This window comes from Canis lupus, chromosome 37 (genome assembly GCF_011100685.1).
Source record: "Canis lupus familiaris isolate Mischka breed German Shepherd chromosome 37, alternate assembly UU_Cfam_GSD_1.0, whole genome shotgun sequence".
Lineage (NCBI taxonomy): Eukaryota > Metazoa > Chordata > Mammalia > Carnivora > Canidae > Canis > Canis lupus.
Window position 1 is genome coordinate 14,376,455 of NC_049258.1, and position 24,457 is coordinate 14,400,911.

Here is a 24,457-nt window from a genome sequence, read left to right on the forward strand (position 1 = left end):
TATCAAGTCAAATTCACTTTAAGCCAGAAGAAGTCTAATTTTACCTTGTTAACTCAAACAAATGTGTTTATACAGGCTCCCATGACTATATCCTTTGTTTTGGATTCTAATTCCAAAATGGATTCATGGGCAGGTGGATGAATAGATTAGAGCCTTACCATGAGTTTATCACCTGGATGAAAGAAGGTGTCCTCTCCCTCAATATTTTTTTAATTGTGGCAAACAGCATATACATAACATTTACCATCTTAACCACTTTTAAGTGTACAGTTGTATAGTGTTAACCACATATGCATTGTTATGGAACAGATTTCTAGATATTTTTCATCTTGAAAGACTGAAACTCTATCCAGTGAATAACAACTCCCTGTTTTCTCTCCCTTCAGCCTCTGGCAACCATAGTCCTACACTATTTCTAGAAATCTGACTACTTTATGTATCTCATATAAGTGGAATCATACCGTGTTTATCTTTTTGTGGCTGGCTTATTTCACTTAGTATAATGTCCTCAAGTTTCATCCATGTTGTAGCATGTGATAGGATTTCCTCTTTTTTAAAGACTGAATACTGTTCCATTGTATGTACATTCTATACTTTCTTTATCCATGCATCCCGTGATGAACATTTGAGTTCCTTCCATCTCTCAGCAATTGTAAATAATGCTGCAATGAACATGGGTGTGCAAATATTCCTTCAAATTTCTTAAGAAAGCTCTTTCTGCATTGGTCTCATGAGATCTTACACTCAACGGCAATGTTACTAAATTTTCCTGTTGAAGGGTTGTCCTGGGGGTATCCTATCCCCCAAGAATATACACCATCATAAAAGCCAAGATTGGTGAGAAAAATTTTTTTCTTTTGTAATGTGGGGAAAGGTACTTAGAAAAAAGAAAGTCAAATGGATGGAACTAGAAGACATTACGCTAAGCAAACTAAGTCAATCAGAGAAAGACAATTATCGTATGATCTCACTCGTGTAGAATTAAGAAACAAAACAGAGGAGCATAGAGAAAGGGAGGGAAAAATAAAACAAGATGAAATCAGAGAAAGAGACAAACAGTAAGAGACTGTTAATCACAGGAGACACACTGAGGGTCACTGGAGGGGCGTTGGGGGGATGGGGTAACTGGGTGATGAACATTAAGAAGGGCACGTGATGCAATGACGGATAAATCACTGACCTCTACCTCTGAAACTAATAATACACTATATGTTAACTAATTGAATTTAAATAAAAATAAATAATTTTTTTAAAAAAACGAAAAAGAAAGTAAAAAATCTGGCAGAGCACAGACAGACATCATAGAGTTGGGTTAGCCCAGAGGATGTATGGAACTTGGGTTCCAGGAGATCTATGCCCTTTGAGCTATCCATGCCCCTATAGTTTCCACAGACTCCCAGAGGCATCCATACCCCAGTTGAAAGACAGCTAATGACCTCACGCAGTCCCTGGCACCTAGGACAAACCCCACAAAATCAGATTTCAGTATCATCTGGCCCCAGAGAATGCATTGCCACATATATACCTAGACCCTCATTCTACTCATCCCCCAACAACAACAACAACAGCAACCAACCTAGGTAAAAAGACTAGAACATTATCAGGTTTACAGGTGCAATGAAAAATTAAAATATACTGAGCTGAAGGAAAGAAATGTATTTTAACCCCCCAGCAGGGAAGGTGCTCATTCCCTGCTCCTTTGCATGCCTTATTAATGATGATGACTGTTTAATCACATCCCCCGGTGGGGGGGGAAACATCTTGTTCCCATTCATTAGGTCACAATAACTTTTTTGTTCATCCAAAGTGCTTAGGATAAGGTTCAGTGCCTAATGTCACTGACAACACTTCTAATTGAAATCCCATCTGAAACATTGCACCTACATAATGGAGACCAGCCAAATAATTCCATGCCTTTCATAACGTCTTCTCCTTGCTCCTGCTCTAAGCTCTTGTACCTAACTCAACAGCAAGCCCATTTTCTGAAGTGTTTAGACTGCTCAGCAATTGGGTGTCACCGTGACCCAAGATTTGCTGTGCAAAAGTAAATGTTGGTTGAATGAATGCATGCAGGCATGCATGAATGAATGGGTGAGGAACAAATGAATCAAGAGTGTAAGGCCACAAAGGATTTGATTCCCCCGGCGCCATAGAAAATCAGAATGAGAACACTCCTCAAGTGTTTTAATCCTTCTTGCTAAGCACAGCCTTGACTTGGTTGACACTAATTAAGTCCTCAGCAATAGCTAATGAACTGTTCAATAAAACTAACCAACCTTACATCGTGACCCCAGAAAAGGTCAAATGAGTCAATGACCCAGCTCCACGGCCAGGTAGCAAAGTCCTGAGAGCTGTCCCTCAGATGTCCCTCGACAGGATGGCTCTGCCACACAGCGTCAGGCTCAGCAATCATTTGGATTCATTGCTTTCCCGCCGTGTGGATGAATGCACACAACCATTTTCCAAACCACACGCTTCATCCCTCGTGAGTCTGATCTACTGAGCCTCCACTGAGGGTCCTTCTGCTCTTCCAGATCCTTCCCTTTGCTCAAAGGAACACCCCAAGCCCCCACCCTTTGACCTCCTAGCAACACTGTGATTTCCTTGATTTTGACAATTAATCTCATCCTTAAAAATAAAAAGATAGTAAGCAGATGCCAACGAGAAATAAACAGCAAAACTTTCTGTGAATTGCAGAGAACAATGATTCTCTTAGGAAGGTTTTGTGTCTGCCCCCTCTGTCTCTCAGCGCAAGTGTATCACTTACTACCCTTATCTTAGGATACAACCCAGACGAGCAAGTCATTCTCCAATCAACCAACTTTCAGCCAAGTCTGAAATGTTGACTGTGTCTGGAGATTGCACTAGTTTAGTTATTTTTTAGCACTTTGGCCTGTCATAAAAACATTCTCTCAAATCCCAGTATTTTTCCTACCCTCGCATAATAACTTCGAAATGTATTATTGCTGAGAAACCGCATTCTCTCTGCCAACAAGTCCCCAGAGGGAAGCTCTAGCAGAAGAAAAGAAGTTTTTACAATCACTTCATGAGAGAAAGTCACTCATCCACTGGACCTAATCAAGTTTTCCAAGACATGGGCCACAGCTGACACCCAGAGCTACATTCTTTGTATTTGTGCTTTTTCGTTTCCTTTCCTTTAAAAAGAAATGGCAAAAACCTATGCTTTTTCTTCCATGGCAAAACATAATGGGCAAAGCGAGCACTGCCACTGTGGGAGTGCTAATGGAGATTCTAGCCTGTAAGTAAAAAGACTTACCAGGACCAGAGGACTAATTAACAGGTCAGCCAGTAATGCACTAACGCAGGAGGAAATGTGTATTTAAAAAACAGGGCTGAACATGTACTGCAGGCTGCTGCTGACTTTACAGCTGCTCTTATGGCCTCGTGCAAGAGCATTAACATGAGGCAGGGAAGAAGGGGACCTCAGTCCCAGCCCCAATTAATGTGTCCCTGTCTCCTCCATAAATCATGGGGTATGTACTAAAGTGAGGCCCTTTCAGAGGCCTCTATTTGGAAACAGGGATCTCCTTCTTGGTAGTCTGATGAACACTTTAACAAGCAATATCTGCCACTTGGTGGCTTCGTCTCAGAGACACAGGAGATGATGGGCTTGCCTTCTCAGAGCTTAGGTTCCAAGGAGGGGGACCCAGTGTCCACTTTCTCTGTGTGTTTATAACTCGTGTGTGGAAGGTTGGATCTGTGGCATGCACGTCGGTTCGTCTGGCATCCCTTCAAACAGAAACTTCTGTGAGCTGGCAGGCTTGCCCACTGGCTATCGGCGTTCCAAATGGGGATCCAGGGACATCTAGGATCTGCCAATGTCTTCAAATTAGCAAAGAAATATTACCAATGGGCTTGTTTTAGTGTTATGTATTTCATTAAAGCTTAAAACATCTGAGGACCCGTCCCATTTTTCAATGAAAGTAATGAAGACTTCACAGTGAGCAGGTACCTAAGTTAACTGTAGTCAACAGTCTCGGTGATGGCCTCAAGCAAAATGGTGAGGCCACGAAAGTGCGTGTGTTGGTTTCCTTTCACCACTGGAGCAAACCACCACAGAGGTAGTGCTTCAAAACATGTGGGTTTAGTATGTCACAGTTGTGGAGGTCCGAGGACTAAGCTGGGGTCCCACTGGGTTATAAAGGTAAGGCCTGAGTCAGTGGGGCTGCATGACCTTCTGGAGGCCCCACAGGACATTCCACACCCTTGCCTTCTAACTTCTAGAGGCTGCCCGCACTCGTTGGCTCACGGCCCCTTCCCCACCTTCAAAGCATCTGCCAAATCTCTCTCTTACACTGAACTTCAGCCTCCCTCCTCCACACTGAGAGGACCTTTGTGGTTAGCTTGGGCCACCCATTTGGATAACGGAGGATAATCTCCCTATCGTAAGGTCAGTCGATTAGCAGCCTGAGTTCCTCACTGCCGTGTAACATAGATTCCGGATTGGAACACGGACACCTTTGAGGGGCCATCATTCTGCCAATCACGAGGTGTCTGTAAAGGCCTCTTTCCTCACTCTGTTCCCTCCTTGGCACCATTCCCTCCTGCCACCAAGGATCCTGCTTATTCCCATTTGGAGAACCCAACCTGGTTGGGTTTGCCCTGCTTGATGGTTATATCACAGTGCTTCTGGCCGCTCCTTCATTTCCACTTTGCCTTTCCTGGAAATTCAATTTACCATATCTGCTCGCTTTTTACCCTACGACCCACTTCCATTCATTTGATCTGCTGAACTGTTTCTTCCTTCCTTCTCTACTCCTAATTCCGTGACTTTTTTTCATGGCACCCGTGGAATACTAAACTAAACTGTGTATGTAGAAAAGATCCTAAAAAAAGAAGTCCCCCAGCTGCCTGCAGGCCCGGGTGGCCGCTGCTGGGGCCAAAGTAGGCCTGGGCACAAGGCATCTGAACGTAGCCTTGGATATGACAGCCCAGAGCTGTGTTCCTCAGCCTGGTGGAGAAGGGCTCACCTGTCAGAAATGGTGGCCTGAGACCTGCCACTGAATTTCTCCATCTGCAGAGCAAATCTGTCTTCGATGGACTTTCTCCCAAAAGCCTGTCGTGGTTCCATGGAGTACCAGTACTTATTGTTGCCAGACATCTCCTTGAAGCCTTTATAATAAAATGCATTTGTGTCTGCAAGGCCAGTCTTTAGAACTGCTGGTGTGATCTTAGGGTTGAGTTGGCTGAAATAATACTTCCTTCACTGGATAGTGCCTAAAATTCACTTCTAAGATTCTTATTAGAGAGACATTCCTGTAACTTGAGGTTTCCTTCGATATTAAAATGAAAGGTCCTGCGGCGGGGTTTATGCATTAAATACCATCGATTGCTTGTATCTCTGGGTGAATGAGTGCTGGTCTGGCCTCAGCCAGGGTTTGAAAGGAAGTGGAGTATGAATAGAGACCAAGATTCTCTAACTGACTGCTACTCGAGTCCACTTCCTCAGAGAGTTAAGTCAAATGGCCCGTGTTTCAGCAGGACCCTGGGCTGCTATAGTTCACTTAGCCAAACACCTCCCATAGAAAAGGGGGGTACCGTGTAGAGCACCTTCTTAAGATCTTCATCCCCCACATGCCTTCAAACTGCTTAAAACTCTCCAGGCTCTTCTGCTAAAATCCACCGATTCAGGCACGTCAGGAGCATGATACGTAGTGCAGAGGTCCTGTGGGACATTATCACACAGAGGCCAGGGGTGCTTCCTCATCAGTAACCTGGAAACAGTGAGCATCTCCTGGGATGGTGGTGAGAACTGAGAATCACACAGAAGGTGGTGCTGCTACTAGGTCTCTATCTGCAGGAAAGAGGGGGAGTGAGTGGGGTTGAGAGAAGGAACAAGCAGTTAGCTTCACAGCTTTTCCTCAGTCTTTGCAACAGAGGCCCGCAAGTCCCAAGCACAGAGCCACCTGCTTCTCCAGACATCACCTCATGTCATCCTGGCAATGGCCATTTTTCTAGGTGAGGGCATGAGGCTGAGGGAGATGATGTGACTTGTCAAGCTGGCAGGGAAGTAAGCGGCAGAGCTGGGACTCCTGATTCTTACTTCTGAGTCTCTCTCCCCTCAAATAACATCAGCCCGGCTCTGGAGTGATAAGTAGACACCTCTTTGGGTCTGCCTATTAGGGCCATTTTGATATCAAGTGAATACTAAGAAGTATCCTTGCAACGTGCCAAGCTCCCCTAAGCACGTCCCACACGGCACATAAAGAACTGGATTCTCAGGGAAGCTAAACAAGTATCTCAAGGTCACACAGCCAGTAAAAAGGGACAGTTCTTAGATTTCAACCCATGTCAGTCTAATTTCAAGTAGCCGTGCATGTGGATTGACTGGGGTAAAGATAAATGGGGACAGCCCGGGTGGCTCAGCGGTTTAGCGCCGCCTTCAGCCCAGGGCCTGATCCTGGAGATCGGGGATCGAGTCCCACGTCGGGCTCCCTGCGTGGAGCCTGCTTCTCCCTCTGCCTGTGTCTCTGCCTCTCTCTCGATTTCTCGAATAAATAAATAAAATCTTTTCCAATAAAAATAAATAAATAAAGATAAACGAAACGAGCCCCATGGATTTGTTTTTGCTAAATTCACCACAATGCAGCATGTTAAAAAATTAAGGAAAGCACTTTTAGAAAGGGCCTTAAAATTATAGAAGATCCTCAGCTTAGAGGAAAATCCAGACACCAGATTTGAAAGCGCTATGATATTTAGGGATGATATTTAGGAATGAAGCAGCAGTTCTTACGGCAATTCAATTTATTTAATTTTTAAAAAGAAAGGAAGGAATTAAAAGAGAGAGTAAAGGAGTTAAGGAGCCTTGTGCTGTGTTGTTTGAAGAGCCGAGTGCCCAACCAGGGAATGCTCTCTGCCCCACACGGCATCCATCATGTAACGCTGCAGACTTTGTGAAACCAACTGCCTGTGTGTGTGGAATTACTCCCTCAAGGAAAGTGGCCGAAACTCTGTTACACGAGACTCATATAACTGTGCTGGACAGAAATGAAGAAACACACTCTGGAGAATACTCTGCCTGGTGGGAGGGGAGACCAGATGACCCACGGGTGCGGAGACCCGCAAGCCACATGTCCCACCGTCACAATTCAGCCCACGGCGGCATGCAGGGGCAAAGCATCTCACAGCCAGCAGGTGCACGCAGAAGCACCCCAGCTCCCGAGGGCCACAGGGACTGGCCTTCACACTCTGGCATCCTCGGCTTCTCACTAGCCTGGCGGGCCCTGCTGACTTGAACCTGGTGAGGCAACACAGGCGTCCGCCCGGCAAGGCCAAGCCCACCCATTCTGGCCACCATCGTGCTCAGAGCCCTTCCCCCGGCAGGCTGCCCGAGCTGATGGATTGCATCCTGTCAGGATATTGATCCTGGTGAACTAGGGGACCCTTGGCTGTGATTAAAAGAACCTGAGCATAAAGAAAAGTCTTGAACTATAGATGATACCATGCCGCGTGGGAGACATTGCCAGAAAATCAACTCTGAATGGAATGTGATTGAGACCATAAGCATCTAGGGAGGGAGCGAGAGGAGGTCTACACAGCCAAAAGGTCCCAGTCACTTGTTCTCCAAACACTGTGGCCATGTGCCTCTGTGTGGCGACCAGACCACCCACCAACGCTTTAGCATGATGACCTTGCATCACATCCCTTTAGCAAGAATAGATCAGTCTCCACAGAGCCAAGAATCCAAGAGTGGAAGGGGCCTGTGGCCACCATGTATCTCCTCTCTTGCAGACCCCCCAGCACCGCTTCCCTCCTGAGTCCACGGCCGAACAGAAAGGGAATCTGCGGGGCTGAGTCTCTCCACATCTCCCACCTGTCTCCAGGTGCAAAGTCCCCAAGGCGTTTATGATCTTTCTTTCCATTTTTTGTGCTCTCTTCTGCTGAAGTCATCTGCTGACCTTCTTGGGTGTCCCCAAGCAAGGCAATCTGGCCACTTAAAGTAAATGAAGGCGCTGATGTCCTTTGAGAGCCGAGGCTGGTCTATGAGAAACAGAAGGGCCCCTCGGTGGCTTCCAGGCATGGACAGACCTGAGCAGAGGTAAACTCTGGCGCAGGTACCATGACGCAGTTCTTCACCAGGACCTGAAAAGCTGAGTAAGAGCCACGTCAACCATTCATTGCATTGTGTGTTGGTTTTCGAGATGTGTTTCCATGGAGGGCAGTTCTGAGTCTAATTCACCTTTCCGACCCTTGCAGCAGGTGCGCCACCTGACGACCACAGGCTTTCAGTTGTACTGGGTTTCATGGTTGGGGGGTCCTTCCTGTTCAGTCACCCTTTGCACCTTCAGCCAATGGCCTCTGAGCACCGAGTGTGTGCCTGACACTGTCCTGGGCCAAGGAATGAAAGACGTCAGAGCCCCTGTGCTACCCATGGTGGGAGAAAGAAAAATTGCCATGCAGTGTGACAGATACAATGACAGAAGAGCCCCTTTTCCACACCCACATGGGGACAGAGGTCGGTTGAGGAGGCATCCTTGTGGTAGCGGCCCCAAGCCCACTCATGAGGGCTAGCTGTGACTGGCCTGCGAGGAGAGCTGAGCCCAGAGGAGTCAGGGTGCTGCTGGGCTGTGGGGCTGGAACATCATGGCACCCTTGACCATAGGGGTGTGCTGGGACAATGGGACAAGGCTAGCAGGGGTTTGAGTTCACAGGACTCGTGCTCCTGGCAGGGAGCCCACCTTTTATCACAAAGATCCCAGCAGGATGGCATCCACATTTGAGAAAGGTCTTTCTGACTTCAGTTGGGAAGGGGCGAGAAGTGTGGCAGGGAGGAGGCTGGAGGCAGAGAAAGCAGGTAGAGAGAGGGGGAGCCACCCCCAGGGTGGCTTAGGGAGCTGGTGAAGACATGCAGATGGAGAGCAGGGTAGGGAAACCAACCGACCTTGGTGACCCATGGGTGTTGGGAGGGAAGGAGAAAGAGTCGAGGATGACTCCCAGGGTCCAGCTTAAAAGCCTGGTAGAAATGATGTCATTTGTAAGGGTGGAAATTCGGAAGCAGAGGCAAGGAGTCAGAGAAGGAAGCGGCCATCAAGTCAGGCTGTCGCATGCGGAGTGCGCTCTGGAGGTCTGTGTGGACACGGGCAGGGGTGTTGACCTCTGGCCCTGGAGGCCGACGGCGTGGGGAACAAGAGCTGGGGATGCGGGAACTCACAGGCCAAGCTAATCCTGGGGGGCATGTCACCCAGGGAAAGCACACAGGATTGCTTAAGACAGCAAACAAAGGAAAAAAGACACAGGCGTGGCTGGAACCCAGGAGACACCCGTATTTAAGAAACCACAGAGAGGGAGAAAGTCCACATAGAAAACTTTAAAAGCTTGAGAAGGAGAAGAAAACTCAGGAGGGGTCCACGTTAATGATAACTCCTTTTTTTTTTTTTTTAAGTAAGAAAATACAAGAAAAAAGAAAAATCAGGAGAAGGTGGTGTGGGGAAAACAGAGGAAGGAGAGGAGGCCCCGAGGCCACAGTCGGCCCTGTCCTTCACAGCCGCGGTGCCGTGCCCATTTCACAGAGAAGACAACTGAGGCTTGAGGTTCAGAGACTCGGAGAGATTAAGCAGCCTGTTGGAGGCTTTTAGTTTGGAGAACAGACTCAAATCCATGTCTTCGGGGTCAGCACGGCCCACGCCCTACGCCCCCGCACCTGTCGCCCACAGAGCAGGCCCTTGGGGTCCTTCGTTCATTCATTCATTCATGCATGCATTAATTCATTCATGCATTAATTCATTCATGCATGCATGCGTGCATTAATTAATTAATCCATTCATTCATAAAAACTGTAATCACTTCCTACTGTCAAACTAAGTCACTGGAGGCGGCCGGAGTGCTGCACCCCGGTTCGTTGCTCAAGGACCCGAAGAGGGGCTCCCCATGGGGCGGAGCCAGCCCAGCCTTTGCTACACGCTCCCTGCCAGCTGCAGCCCACTTGCTCCCCCGGCCCGCAGGGGTGCGGCAGGTCGGCGTGGGTGGGAGCCTGAGGACGCGCGGAGGGGAGGAGCGGGCCCAGGCACCTGCCCCGGGGGGCGGGGCCGCTGCCACCGCGGAGGAGTCGCGGTCGAGCCGAAGCTGGCGGCTCCCTCCGGTGCGCGGGCCTGCAGCGCCCCCTAGTGCGCGTCACGGGCACAAGCATCCCGGGGAGCGCGCTGGACCCCGGGCCGCGGCTGGGCGGGCGCCGTCCTGCGGGAGGGACCTCGGAACCTTCCCCAGCTCCGGGTCTCCCAAACCTGGGGTCCGGCATGGTCGGTTCAGATGATCTGAAGTTTTCCAGCCCCGAACCCTAACGTCTTTCCTACATCATCTACGATGCTTAAAATTTCAGAAAAACATCCCTCAGGTGAGGATGATCACGTTGCAGTCCTTCCACGCCAGGAGAGGGTGAAACACACAGACATGGTCCCCACCCACACCTGGACCGAAAGACAAATGCAGCCTCTGAGGTACCAAGTTTGCAACATTTTGCAGCCGGGGGCCCCAAAATGATTTGCAGAGGTTCAGACCAAATGTGGCTGGACGTGCCCGAGCACATTCGCCGAGACTGCGGATGACAACGAGCAAAAAATGACCACTGTGACAGTCCTCGAAACCCTTAAAAGCCTGAAACAGTTGCAGAGCCCCCCCCCCCCCCCCCCCCCCAGAGAAACCCGATGTTTCCGGAAGAGCCAGGCAAGGTGGATAGAGAGAGAGAAACGTAAGCCTCGGAGCCCAGCTACTCTGAGCACCCCATCAATACCAGCCGCACTAAAGGATACATCCGATGAACAAAATTATTTTCTCATGGAAAAGGAAAGAAAAGAAAGAAAAAGAAGAAAAAAGAAAAGAAAAGAAAAGAAAGAAAAGAAAAGAGAAGAAGGAAGGAAGGAGAGAAAGAGAAGAAAGGAAAGGAAAAGAAAAGAAAAGAAAAAAGAAAAGAAGGAAGGAAAGAGAAAGAAAGAAAGAAAGAAAAGAAAGGAAAGGAAAGGAAAAGAAAAAGAAAGAAAGAGAAGAAAGGAAAGGAAAGAAAAAGAAAAGAAAGGAAGGAAGGAAAGAGAGAGAAAGAAAGAAAGAAAGAAGAAAGGAAAGGAAAAAAAGAAAGAAGAAAGGAAGTAAGGAAAGAGAAAAAGAAAGAAAAAGAAGAAAGGAAAGGAAAGGGAAAGAGAAAGAGAAAGAAAAGAAAAGAGATACATGTGTGCCCATGAGGAATTTTTTTAAAGGGCAACAATAATATGTGAACGAGAAAAGTGCAGGCTCCTCCTCTGTAGAAGCGGGGAGGAGGCCGCTCGATGTGGGATTCACCTGATGTGGGAATGATGGAATTTCCCTCTGCACCCAGCTTAAGACTAAATCGGTCTTGAAATGCACCAGAGAAACCAACAAACAAAACATTCCGGTCTCCCGCATCTCTCACGCAAAGTGTCCCAAAGAGCCTCCATCGGCAGAATGGAATTGAGCCGAGGTCCGCAATGAGAAAGCATATACGCACAATGGAATATTACTCAGCTATTAGAAATGACAAATACCCACCATTTGCTTCAACGTGGATGGAACTGGAGGGTATCATGCTGAGTGAAGTAAGTCAGTCGGAGAAGGACAAACATTATATGTTCTCATTCATTTGGGGAATATAAATAATAGTGAAAGGGAAAATAAGGGAAGGGAGAAGAAATGTGTGGGAAATATCAGAAAGGGAGATAGAACGTAAAGACTGCTAACTCTGGGAAACGAACTAGGGGTGGTAGAAGGGGAGGAGGGCGGGGGGTGGGAGTGAATGGGTGACGGGCACTGGGTATTATTCTGTATGTTAGTAAATTGAACACCAATAAAAAAAAAAAAAAAAAAAAAAAAAAAGAAAGCATATACGCTATAAAGGAACATTCTACATAGAAGCAATCAATCCAAGGTGATTCATGCAATCAGTCCGTCAGAGGTGTAAGTCCCTTGGGGCGCATGAGGTATGCCGCTGGCCTGGATGCCTATTTTCTGGGGGCAATGAATGAATGGATTTCTCCCTCCTTCCCAGGCTCCAATGCTTTTAGCAATTGGCACTGTGGCAGGATTTATACCACGGTTCTTGTAAATTGTACCTTCTCTCTCTCCTTTTCAAAGGTTTCTTTCAATAAAATGCAGATGGAATTGTTGGAGAGCTGCTTTTCATGTGTTTATAGGTTACTTCTGCTCGGCTGCTTATGCAGGTGCGTGTCTCTAGGCCTCTTTGTTTTTTATTTTCTCTGCCTATTAGGGAAATGGAAACATATGGATTCCTTGTTTGGGCCCAGCGGACCTTATAGAATGGTATCCCTGTTGCTTTCCTCACACATCTTCCTGTAATCACGGGCCTCTGAATTAGCCTCTTAATCCCCAGTGGAAAAGCCATAATACGGGGAAATTCAATAAAATGTATATGTGGTGTGAATGCCAAAGCATTTACAAAAATAGATGGGAACGTGGTCATTTCTACACCCGCGTTAGGAGAGCCCTAGCTGGCGTTGGTGATGAGGCACAGTGTGCGTAAAGAAGCAGACATTCAAGATGGCACATGTGAGCCTGGTGTTCAGGCAAGCTAAGATTTTAAAATCCAGTTGGAAAAAACAAATCGTACCCGAGTGCAAAGAAATTGGAGGCTTGATTCTGGATCTGATCCTCCAACATAAATATTTCCAGGTTACATGAGCAGTTTAATGCAGATTCTTTACCTGGACGATGGAATCTAGAAACATATGCAGAGTGTTCCCAGAAATGAATGGCAAAGCCCTGCTATAGGTGATATTCCCCTGTTATAATTTTCATTGTAAATAAATAACTCATTTACTAAAGGCTGCATATGTTTTATTAAACGGTCCCACGATAGTCCTTTAGGAAGAGGAAATATGTAAACGTCCACCATCCCCAGCAGAGTGCTTATTAAGAGTAATGGGAATACAGAGTGTCTATCATGTGGAAAACAAAGGCAAAGGACAAATTAAATTTCCTTACTACTTACAGCCCATTGACAAGTTCTCGAAACAGGCACAGTGACATTTCCTCTAGGGACTCAACTGCCTCCATGCTGATACTTTGCTAAGGGAAAAAGGCCATCTTAGCCCGACCCACCAGGATCCTGTAAGTCTGCTTTAACATATAAAAATTCCTTTGGAAACTTCCTTTACCACCCAAGATACATGCTGGCGATCATCCCCCAAGCATATGACCCACTGACATACATCTGAAGGCTCTCATGACTAAGGGTTTATTAGACAGTAATAAGTGACCTTTTCCCAACAATAGTTAGCCCCCTCAAGGTCCTGGAAACCTTGTTTCCAAAATTCCTTATAGGGACGTCTGGGTGGCTCAGCGGTTGAGCGCCTGCCTTTGGCTCAGGGCGTGATCCTGGAGTCCTGGGATCCAGGCCCTCATCGGGCTCCCTGCATGGGGCCTGCTTCTCCCTCTGCCTGTGTCTCTGCCTCTCTCTCTGTGTCTCTCGCAAATAAATAAATAAAATCTTAAAAAAAAAAAAAAAAAAACCTCCTTAGAGACTTAGGCTCTCCCTAATGCCTCCCAACTTGAAAGTATATAATCGCCACTCCTCATGACCCTGCTGCAGCTCTTTCTGCCCACAGGTCCTGTCCCCGTGCATTAATAAAATCACCTTTTTGCACCAAAGACATCTCAAGAATTCTTTATTGTCCATCAGCCCCGAACCCTAACGTCTTTCCTACATCATCTACGATGCTTAAAATTTCAGAAAAACATCCCTCAGGTGAGGATGATCACGTTGCAGTCCTTCCACGCCAGGAGAGGGTGAAACACACAGACATGGTCCCCACCCACACCTGGACCGAAAGACAAATGCAGCCTCTGAGATACCAAGTTTGCAACATTTTGCAGCCGGGGGCCCAAAATGATTTGCAGAGATTCAGACCAAATGTGGCTGGATCCCATGTGCTTCCCTGAGCCTTTGGGAAGCACCGCCAAAGATGCTGTCCCGAAGAGTCACACTGGAGAGCCCTGTCAACACGGCCTCTGACCACCTTCCCGGCCACAATGGGTGGGAAACCTGCTCTTCTGGATGGATCGATTCCACCTGGGTGGACAGAGACTTAAAAACCTTCACCCGCCCTTTCCCAGGACCCACTGCAGAGTTTGGAGAGAAGGCTGCCTAAGGGAGGACATGGAGACATTCTCCCCCTGGTGGGGATCACTGTACGCAATGAATGGCATCACCGGTGGAGCCCTTTGCTCCATGAACAGAGTGAAAGCGGAAAAAGGAGTCCCTGCGAAGGAACAGCTTGGAAAATTCCTACAGTGACCCTCATGACTTGAATTTGATTTTCCTCCTTTCAAATTCCTGAGTCCAGTTCTACAGTAGCTTTTTATTTAAAGAAAATGAGACGAGGCCTAGCAGTGGGGTCCCTGACCTGGGCTTCACTCACACACACACACACACACACACACACACACACACACACACACACACGTGTAGTCCCAGCTTCTCCTCAAATGTATAACCTCAGGCAGGGTATGCAGCATCCTGAGACTCGCTTTCTCAATCTGCAAAATGAGAAGTTTGGACAAGACGATTTCTGAAAGTATCTCCAACCTTAACATTCTAGGACTTTACATGTTACGTGTTAAGAATTAAATATTAAAACGTGCTACCCATACCACGCAAATACGGTGATGCGTGTGACTCAGTAGAGCCCAGAAGGGATTCCTGAACACGGCCAAATCGGTCCTCCCACTCATCTGTGGACCCCCCTTCCGCCCATCAGCCCTCATGCAAGAGATGGCTGGTCAGAAAGAAAGGACAGCACGTGTTTTGTCACAGAAGCATTTGCTCCCATGGTGTATTGCCAGGGGGGAGATGTAATAAATACTAATTAAAATATAACCTGATGCAGCACCTTTCATCCTGACAAACAACCTCATCCTCCATCTTTTCATAAACAAATCTTAAAAATCATCTATGGATCTAGAGAGAGGAAAAGAAGGGGAGTCAACACCGTGCACGCTGTACATGCCACAAGTTCTGTGAGCCGGTGATTGTAGCTATTTCAAATGTAATTACCTCAGTCACCCCCCACTGGGCAGGGACTCTTAAGGTCTGCTCAGCTTCTAGTGCATGGCTGGTGCTCAATAAATGACAAATGCAATTATAATAATTAATAATTCATATATTAATAATGCAATCCCTTTCCCATGCTCAGTAATTGCCTGCCAACATGCCATGCATACAAGCAAGAACAGGGGCTGCCAGGCATCCCAGAATTTCTCCACACTTCCATAAAGCCGTGTCCAAAGGTCACCTTGAGGAGGCCATCCCAGCCGCCGGTTAGTCTAACAACCATGGCTGGCTTCGGTGCTTCATTTTCCTTCTGTCTCCTTCCCATTTCAAATATTTGGGACTGTGTCCGAGGCCCAGCCGCCAGAAGTAAATGCCCTGTTGCCACATGCGGGAGAGCTGCGTGGGACCCTCACTGAGTCCCCCGGGGGCCCCTGCAGTCCTGATGCCCCCCTCTCTCCGGCACCACCTTCCTTATCCAAAAACTGCACAGAGCTCAGGCCACAGGAGCGTCCATGCGGACCCCACCCCGACAGGGCCTATCCTGGCAGCGGAGCCTTGAGGCGCACGGAGCCGCTTATCTGGGGTGAATTGGTGAACTCGGTTTGGCAAATCCTTATCCCACAGTGAACAGATTGTTCATTTCAGAGGCAGTCACAAAAATCAAAAGCTCCAGCAGGTTATTAATACCCTAGCAAGTCTTCCCAGAAGAGGGCTAATGTTGATCTCTTTATCTCATCTGTGTTTTCTTTTTTTCCTGGCATTCTTTGATTTTTCACAATGCAGGTAATTCTACTCTGTTTGATCAGAACTCACTCAAGTTGTCTAATGAATTTCAATTGGCCATTTATTTAGTTTTCCAACTGGCCTCTCCTCCCCGGACATTCCAAGTGATTTCCAAACTAGGATTAAAAACCCAGTGTTTGTAACCTCCACCCCACCCTAAGCACTAACCCCCCACTCCAATCTCCCCCCCCCACTGCTCCCTCCACCCACCCCCCACCGGTCTGGGAGCTCTTACCCCCAGACCTGGCTTTCTGCTTTCTGTAATATTGAGGCCTTCATCAGCAGGAAGCAGAGAGGCTGACAGCTCTGCAATCCTTGTGGAGCCCAGAAATGACTGACCTTTTGTTTTGCATAAAATCCACTCCTACACCCTAACTCCAAGGGACCAGAAGGCAAAGGAGTCCTTTAAACTGATCATTTTGCTTCTTACAAATTGCTTTCTCACAATGCTTTTTTAGCTTTACTTTTTTCCAGGCTCCAAATAAAACCAACTAAAATACAGCTTCTGGTTTCACCTTCAGGGGATAAAGTATCTATGAAACGAACTTTCAGATTTAATGTTCTGGATGTTGATGAGATCCCATCCATCAAGATCATGTTGAAATGGAAAGCTCTGTTAAACCTACCATCGGCAGCGAACCCTTCTAACTGGCTCTGCTACTAGGACAGACCATGCTCCCCGTTCCCACATCTGCACAGCCAGGGCTCACTTCTGTCTCCAGTGCTCCCGGAGAAAGTGCTCTGTGTATGTTTTTGGTACACTTTATGCCCCATAGGGGGCTGAGAAGGAAACCCTTTGATATCAAGTTTTCTCTCTCCCATGCTTCTAGTTCACAACCAGAGCCAAAAGTATCTGTCCCTGTGTTAACATTCTCCTTCCAGACCATTAAAAATATTTTTGCCTTCAGTTCAGTTCTTTGTTTTACTGAATTTGAGACTTCTCATTAAACAAATACATTGCTCACTCATCTGTAAACCCATCTACAAGACAAGCCCAACATAGCAAACCCATCACCTTTCCCTATAAATCTGTTCTTCCTCTCCTATCCTTTATGCTAATTCAAGGACAACACCGCTCCCCTAATCCAAGAGTTGGCAACCTTTGCCTGCAAAGATCCCGTAGGTCTTAGGAACCGTATGGTCTCTGCCACAACGACTTATTTCTGTTGTAGTGTGAGAGCAGCCAATGAGCCAGGTATGTAAAGGAATAGTGCGCCAGTGTTCCAAGGAAACTGTATTTGCAAAAACAGATGGTTCCCCATATTTGGCCCTTGGGTCGTAACTTGTCCACCCTTTTGACCAGAAACCTGGGAACCATCATGTTTCCTTCCCTCTTTAGCCCCATACATCCAATCTGCAGGTGAGTGCCAATCTCGCCTCCTAAGTATTTCTGAATTCTGCTCTTCCTAACCAACTCTAAGTTCTCACTCCACTTTAAAGAAGCTGCAAATGGGATCCCTGGGTGGCGCAGCGGTTTAGCGCCTGCCTTTGGCCCGGGGCATGATCCTGGAGACCCGGGATCGAATCCTACGTTGGGCTCCCGGTGCATGGAGCCTGCTTCTCCCTCTGCCTATGTCTCTGCTTCTCTCTCTGTGTGTGTGACTATCATAAATAAATTTAAAAAATTAAAAAAATAATAAAATAAAGAAGATGCAAATTATAGAAGATGCAAGAAAGATAATGCCTGGATGGATCAGTTGGTGAAGCATGCAACTCTTGATCTCGGAGTTACAGGTTCAAGCCCCATATTGGGTATAGAGATTACTTTAAAAAAAATCTTGAAAGAAAATAAAAGAAGAAGAAGATGCAAAGAAGATACTAGGGCACACCATCGTCTGTTCAAAGGAAATTGCTCATGCAAAAGAAGATTGGAGAACAAATTTATACTCACTGTATTTCCTCAAATCTAAGATTTTGAGGAAATTGTAAGATATGCATTATTTAATGCATACTACATTAGAAAGAAAAAATATAGCCAAAACTATAATCAAAGCTTTCCTATCACTTAGAATTCTTATTTCATACTTCTTGGAAAAATTATTTTAGACAGAGAAGACATTGATTGCTGTTGCTTATCAGTCTTGTACATATAAAATATACATATATATGAAAATAAATTGGTTAAACTTCTTAACATGCAGAACCTTATTCGTACATCATTTTCTTTCTAGAGTCATAGAAGTCTGTATCTTTCTACTCAGTACCTTTCCCTATGACATCATATTCACACAATTTCAGCTAGTTTCAGTGCTGTCCCCTTTTTGATCTTACTAGAAGGTGTCAAAGGAATGTTTGCCAACAACAGCCAGGACTCATATTCCTCCCTCAAAGAGCCCTTAAATGGTCTGTGGCTCAGAACACAGAGGATCTGCAGTTGTCCAGTGGTGGCACCAGGAATAGCAGACTAATACACTCATGCTGCCAATGGCAAGCACACCCTGAACTTTGCCTGGCAGACAGCAATTACAAAACAATCCTGATTTCAGAGATGTTAATGTAAAAAAAAAATGTGCATCTTAGCATCCATGAATTATGGTATATATTTTAAGTTCTAACAAATGTTTTATGACATGCACATAACATTTTTTATGATGCCCCTCCTACTTCAACCAGTTTTTTAGATGAACTAACAATGAGTCATTGTTACCTATGAGATAATAAGAGCACTTCTGCGGTACATGCCAAACAGTAAATTGACAAGATCAGTCTCTATCAGAGTGGGGGTTTGGAACTTAAATAACTTTCCTTGGATGAGTATGTCACTAGCAGCTAGACTGTCTCTCCGGCACTATCGTTAGCAATTAGGGAAAAAAAGAAATTAGTTTTTTCCCCAAAACTCCCAATGGGTTTGAACAATTCTTATTTCCCTACTGATTTGGTTTGAAAAAACTCAGCCACGGTGACAGAATGAGCAATAAGAGTCTGGGTCACAATCTTGTAGTACAAAGATTATATCCTGACCTCAAATTGGTGAAGTCTTGTGGGACCCACAGGATACAAAAGGAAAGAGCTAAGTTTCACAAGTAAAGCCCTCTGACCCCAAGAGTTTGGATCGTTCTTCCAGATTCACCCTTGGAAGGCACGTGCACCCATGAAGGAAAAGCATCTGGGGCATCCAGGCTTACGTAGGGTGGCTCCCCATCAGGAACTTGGGTTGGCTCCAACTTCCCCATGGAATGAGCTGCTAGTTCAGCTATTGATTGCAGAAACAGTGCCCCTTGTATAATTGTAGAGCTAGAAGGGACCTTGAAAAGCCAAACCCCTAAGTTTCCATCAGGGAGGACTGGAAAAAAAGTGGATTTGCCTGTGGGACCATCTGCGGTCAAGGGCAGAGTGTGCAAATCCTTCAGCCAGTGGTCTGTCCCTTGTTGGCAAATTCCTTAAGTTCTCCAGACAGAGGCTACTGGTAAGACAAATTTTTAATTATTAAAATAAAATGCCACCCACCCCAAACCCCACAATTAGAAATAATCTTCTTTTCCCTTTGAAATGTGAACGAGAGTGGTACGGCCAAAACTCCTGTAAGATCTCTCCTTTTCAGCTGGAAATGGAATTAATTAAAGCACTTGGGAAAAAATACTACCGTCTGACTTTCTTGTGAGGCTTTCGAGAGAAAGGCAGCATAGTGAGGAGAACGAGCCCAGGCGATGGCTGGGTGAAGCAACAGAGCTTCCACTGCTGACACTCAGCATCTGAACTGCTCCTGATAAAACAAAGCAAACCACGTTAAGCAGGAGCCTGTACCACCCTTTTTCCTACGCACCTGGATAATCCTGAGCAGAACCGGCGGGTATATGCCTGGGAGACCCGCCAATAGGTGTGAAGTGACAGGGGGAGCCAGAGGGAAAGAGGAAGGTGGGGTCACTTTTCTCTGTCTTATTTCAGCTGTAAATTTTCTGGGCAATACGACCGTGACAATTGATTTATTTTTCATTTAATACAGATTTATTCTGTGAAGCTTTGAACACTCACTGACTCCGAATGGAGAATTTTCAGTTTAGCAAAGCAAACGCTCAATAAATATTATTGGATATGAAATTTGTTAATCTGCACTTCTCCTCTTTGGAGATAACTGTATTTTCTGCTGCCCCATTTGACAGATCTCCAACCTCTAGCATCTCAATATTAATCTGAAATGATAAGCGATCAAGGCTCATAACCTATTTTCTTTTCAGACAAGACTGACATTTTTTTTTTAAATCACCTTCTTAAAATCACCCAAAGAACAAATCAGGAATCCCTAGGGAATCTAATCAGCTCTATTATGCTAACTATAAAGACAGTCCTGCCCCCCCCCCACCCAAGCCCTCAAGAAAGGATCTTAAGGAAGTAGGAATTAAATTGCCAAGTCTAATGGATTCCCTGTGTGACTAAATCACTGTATTATTTCTCGTGTTTGAGGAGATACACAAATTTCACGGACAGGCCCGCTCCCAGCTTAGATATTCCTGTTTCAACAGCTGTTGCCTTGCTCTGTGTCTAAGGTCAGGTTCATCGATGGCGGAGCCTAGCAGATCCTACTCAAGTGGGCTGAAAGCATAAAAGAGTTTTCTGTTGACTTTACGCCAATGCTCGCAGAGAGACCCCTCCCCACTCTGTCCCATGGAAGATTCCAGGATTTCGCCTCTCCTCTTCTTGATGGGAGGTGACAGCGATTAAAGGAATGGGGGTAGCTGAAAGCACTTTCATCTGAGTCTGAATAGCACAGGATGGTTCGGGTCACCCAGCTGTCCCAAAGAGGCCCTGCCCCTCGTGGCCTCCAACCTTCATCTTTAGTTTCCACAATTTGCTGCTCCTTGGTCCGCATTTCTTATGCATACTCCAGAGAGAAAACCAAATCAGCCATCTTAAATCTTTTGGGGGAAAGGCTTGGTATAAATGCATTCGACAAAGAATAATAACAAACTTTTGACCTTCTCCTTTCAGTCAATCCCAGTAGCAAAATGTACAAGAGCCCTCAAGGCTCTGGGCATAGCAGACAGTTCTTTCCCGTCAATTCCATGTACTGCATTTACATTTAAAAATGGTTTAGATTTTATATATATTAGAAATCATCATTTAGGATATACTGACTAATGAAATGAGCATAATCATATATAGTTCTATAGTCACACACGTGTTCATAATCTGAATAATACCACATAGAATATCATTATTTTTCAAATGGGTTACTAATAAGGTTGATACACCTTTTAGCCTCAATAGTGAACCTCTTTAGCCAGACCCAGACAGGAAGCATATCCTTTTTACAAATCCTAAGCTTAGCAAACACGAAAAATAACGTGATGCCTGAAGTCTAAAGTTAGTTCCTCAGGGAGTCCTTTGCTCTGATCATTGTTAGCAAGTTCTATCATATTATTTCCATTCTCCAACGTCAATTTTTGTTCTGCTTAACTAGGACCTTCCTCCCAAATGGATATCTCCCTGTTGGAGAAAGAAATCAGAAAACATTATGACTACATCTCAAACTTCCTCTTTCTGTTGTCATTTGAAACAGGTGAAAGGAAGAAAGCAGACAGTTCTGAGTCCAAAACAGGGTGTGCAGCCGCTTTGGGGGTCCTTACGCCTCCTCTGAAGGTGGGAGGCCCGTGCTCGCAGGAGCAGGGAGCGCTGGCCCGCATGCAATGGCAGCCTGCTGCCAACAAGCCCTGGCCTGGGCCCATGAACACGGAGAGGGCACCAAGTGAAGAAAACCCTTAAGGAGAAGAGAAGAAAGAACTTCCAAACTTTCGTGTGTACATTCACAAAAAGGGTGAGGGGATGTGCATAAAATAGAGAAGCGCTCTCCACGCCAGGAAGTTGCCTAAGACCTAGTCAGGCTGCCCTCGCCCCCTCAGGAGGCTCTACTGCTGCCCTGCTGGGGGCTCAGACTTGGCTCGCACAGCTACGGGGGCTGGAAGCCCAGAATCAAGGAACCAGCAGGTTGAGTTGCTGGTAAGCATTCTCTCCCTGGCTGGTAGACGGCTGCCTTCTGCCTGTGTCCTCATGTGGCCTTTTTTCCTCAGTGTGTGCAAGGGGAGGGAGGGAGAGACAGAGAGACAGGGGCTCTCTGGTGTCTCTTCTTATGTATGTATGTGTCTGTGTATGTATGTATTTTGTTATGGTTAAGTAGGCTCCATGCCCAGAGTGGAGCCCACTGTTGGCCTTGAACTCACAACCCTGAGATCAAGACCCTGAGATGGAGTCCTGAGCTGAGATCAAGAGGCAAACACTTTACCGGCTGAGACACTCAGGCGCCCCTGGTGTCTCTTCTTATAAAGTTACTAATCCCATCAGACCACGGTCCACTCTAACGACCTCATCTAATCCTAACTGCATCCCAAATGTTCCCTCTCCAAATACCATCACACTGGAGGTTAGGGCTTCAACACATTGTGGGGGGAGGCGGGGGCACACAATCCTTTAGTCCATTATATGACTACAGGCCCTAAAATAAGTAACCACAAAGCTCAGGGCCATTGCAACAACAACCTCACACACCTGTGAGGTTCCCTGATTTCTTCTGGAGGGCCAATTTCTGTATCTGAGGTCCAACTGGGGGTTGGCTGATGTAGACTGGATCACCTAGGGCCCATGTCCCTGGAGACCCATGTCTCCTTCCTCCAGCAGGCTGGCCTGGCCACATGCTCCTGTTGCTAGCAGAGGAGCAAGAGAGAAAGCGAGCCTTTTCCATCATCTGGGTGTGTCACATTTGTTACCAGTCCATTGGCCCACGCCAGTCCATTGACAGCATGGAGGGCACTATAAAGTGACACTCCTCAGCAGGGTTCAGAGAGAGGTGGAGCACTGGGGCCATCCTTTCACCTTGCACAATCCTTCCATCGTTGCTCACATTACCTTACCTCTCTGCAAGGGTTTCTATTTCCTCTTCTGAGGGTCATCAGGATATATATATAAGTCCCTTTTCAGCTTTATTAATCTGTGATGAGTTTCTTAATATAATATTTCAAGTATAATTTTACCCTATTGATGAAATAGTTAAAGTGTTTTAACCCTAATTAAATAGTATTTTAAGCAATATCTTGACATATGGGAAGGAGTGGGGTTTAAGTCTATAATGTTCAATTAAACCAAGACTTTTTGACAGAGTTCACCAGAATGTAATACTGCTTGGGTTTTGTCTCTCTCCTCTCCCACCCCTTATAGAGTGTTTTTCCCTGAAGAGAACAGAGGATTGGCTTAGGCAAGTGAAGTATCCAGTGGGGCCTATTTGCAGTCAATTTGAGTTTGTGTGAGAAAGATAACACCACATCCTGAAAAGTTGCTAGGTGTGGGGAAAGAAAGAAAAAGACAAAAGAGCTATTGTACAGACATCCTGACGAACTTAAAAAAAAAAAAAAAACTAGAAGGAGATTTAAAAAGAAAATCTAGGACTATGAGCTTATGAGTTGTCAGGATAATTGAGAACAGGTAATTTCCTAGGTGATAATGAGCTAATGGAGAAGAAATGTATTTTTTCAGCACTGGAAACAGGTTGTACCAAAATATCAAATTTAGGGAGATTCCCCAAGAGACAGTTTGACTCATGTGTTCTGGTAGTGAGAGTGGCATCCCGACCCTGCAAAGCCAGGCACATTCAGGGTCATATTGCTGTTGGTCCCCTCCCAAAGGAGGTAGAGGCGTGCAGCAGATTGCAGTTATTATAACCAGCCTGCCCTTTCTGCAGGGGGCCCTGGGAGTCAGCCCCAAAAGGGACCCAAGTGGCATAAAGCAGACCAGTCCTTTTCCAAGAGCAGCCAAGTGTGTGGGGCCTTGTAGTTAGGGGAGACATAACTCATTGAGCCTTCCTGAGCCCCCTGAGGTGTGATTCCACTAAGGCAAGCCACCAGCAGACCCTCCGACCTCTAGGAAAAACCTGCCTCCGTTTCTCCATCTGTAGAAAAGAGCCATTCAAGGTCAGCCGACAGAAGGCCGTTAGGGCCAGAAATCACTGCCATGGGTCCCCCACCATGACAGGTGCCTTAGTAGCCCCTTCATGCCCATCAACTCACATTCTCTGAGAAGCATCAAACCCCCATCCTATGAGAGCTGGCTCCCCAAAGGCAGACAAACTAGCCTGGGAGCACTCAGGATGGGGGGCAGAAACCCATCCAAAAAGAAAAGGAGGAAAAGAAGCTCGAATGTGATCAGTGGGCGCAGCGGTGGTGGGGTGCTGTGAGGGGGGATCTGGTGTCCTGCTGGGCCTGGGGCCACCGCACGCTCCCGCCCTCCTCTGGCAGGACGGTGCACAGGGCCCTGGGTTTGGCTTCCCAGGACGAGGAACCCTGCACTCGGCCTACGTAGTGACTTAGGGACGCCAGTGAGCGCAAGCTGTCACACCTGTCACCACCAGCAAGTGACCTGGTGAAAACACCTCCTGGCACCTGTGGTACAGGCGTGGCTTTGCCAGCAGTGGATAAAGGGCTCAGAAAGAGGACAACGAGAGGCTCAGAAAGCCAGGGCACGGCGGAGAAAGCAACCGCTATAGACTCTCTTCAAAGAGGACATGAAGTTAAACTTTAAATAAGTCATCCTCCGACCCGCATTCAGTTGGATTCCACACCCGGATTTCTGAGAAAACTGTAAGGAAATGAAGGTTTTAGCCAGAAGAAACCAAAGGTGTTTTGATGCTAAGTTTATTCTTGTGCCATTTTTTGTCAC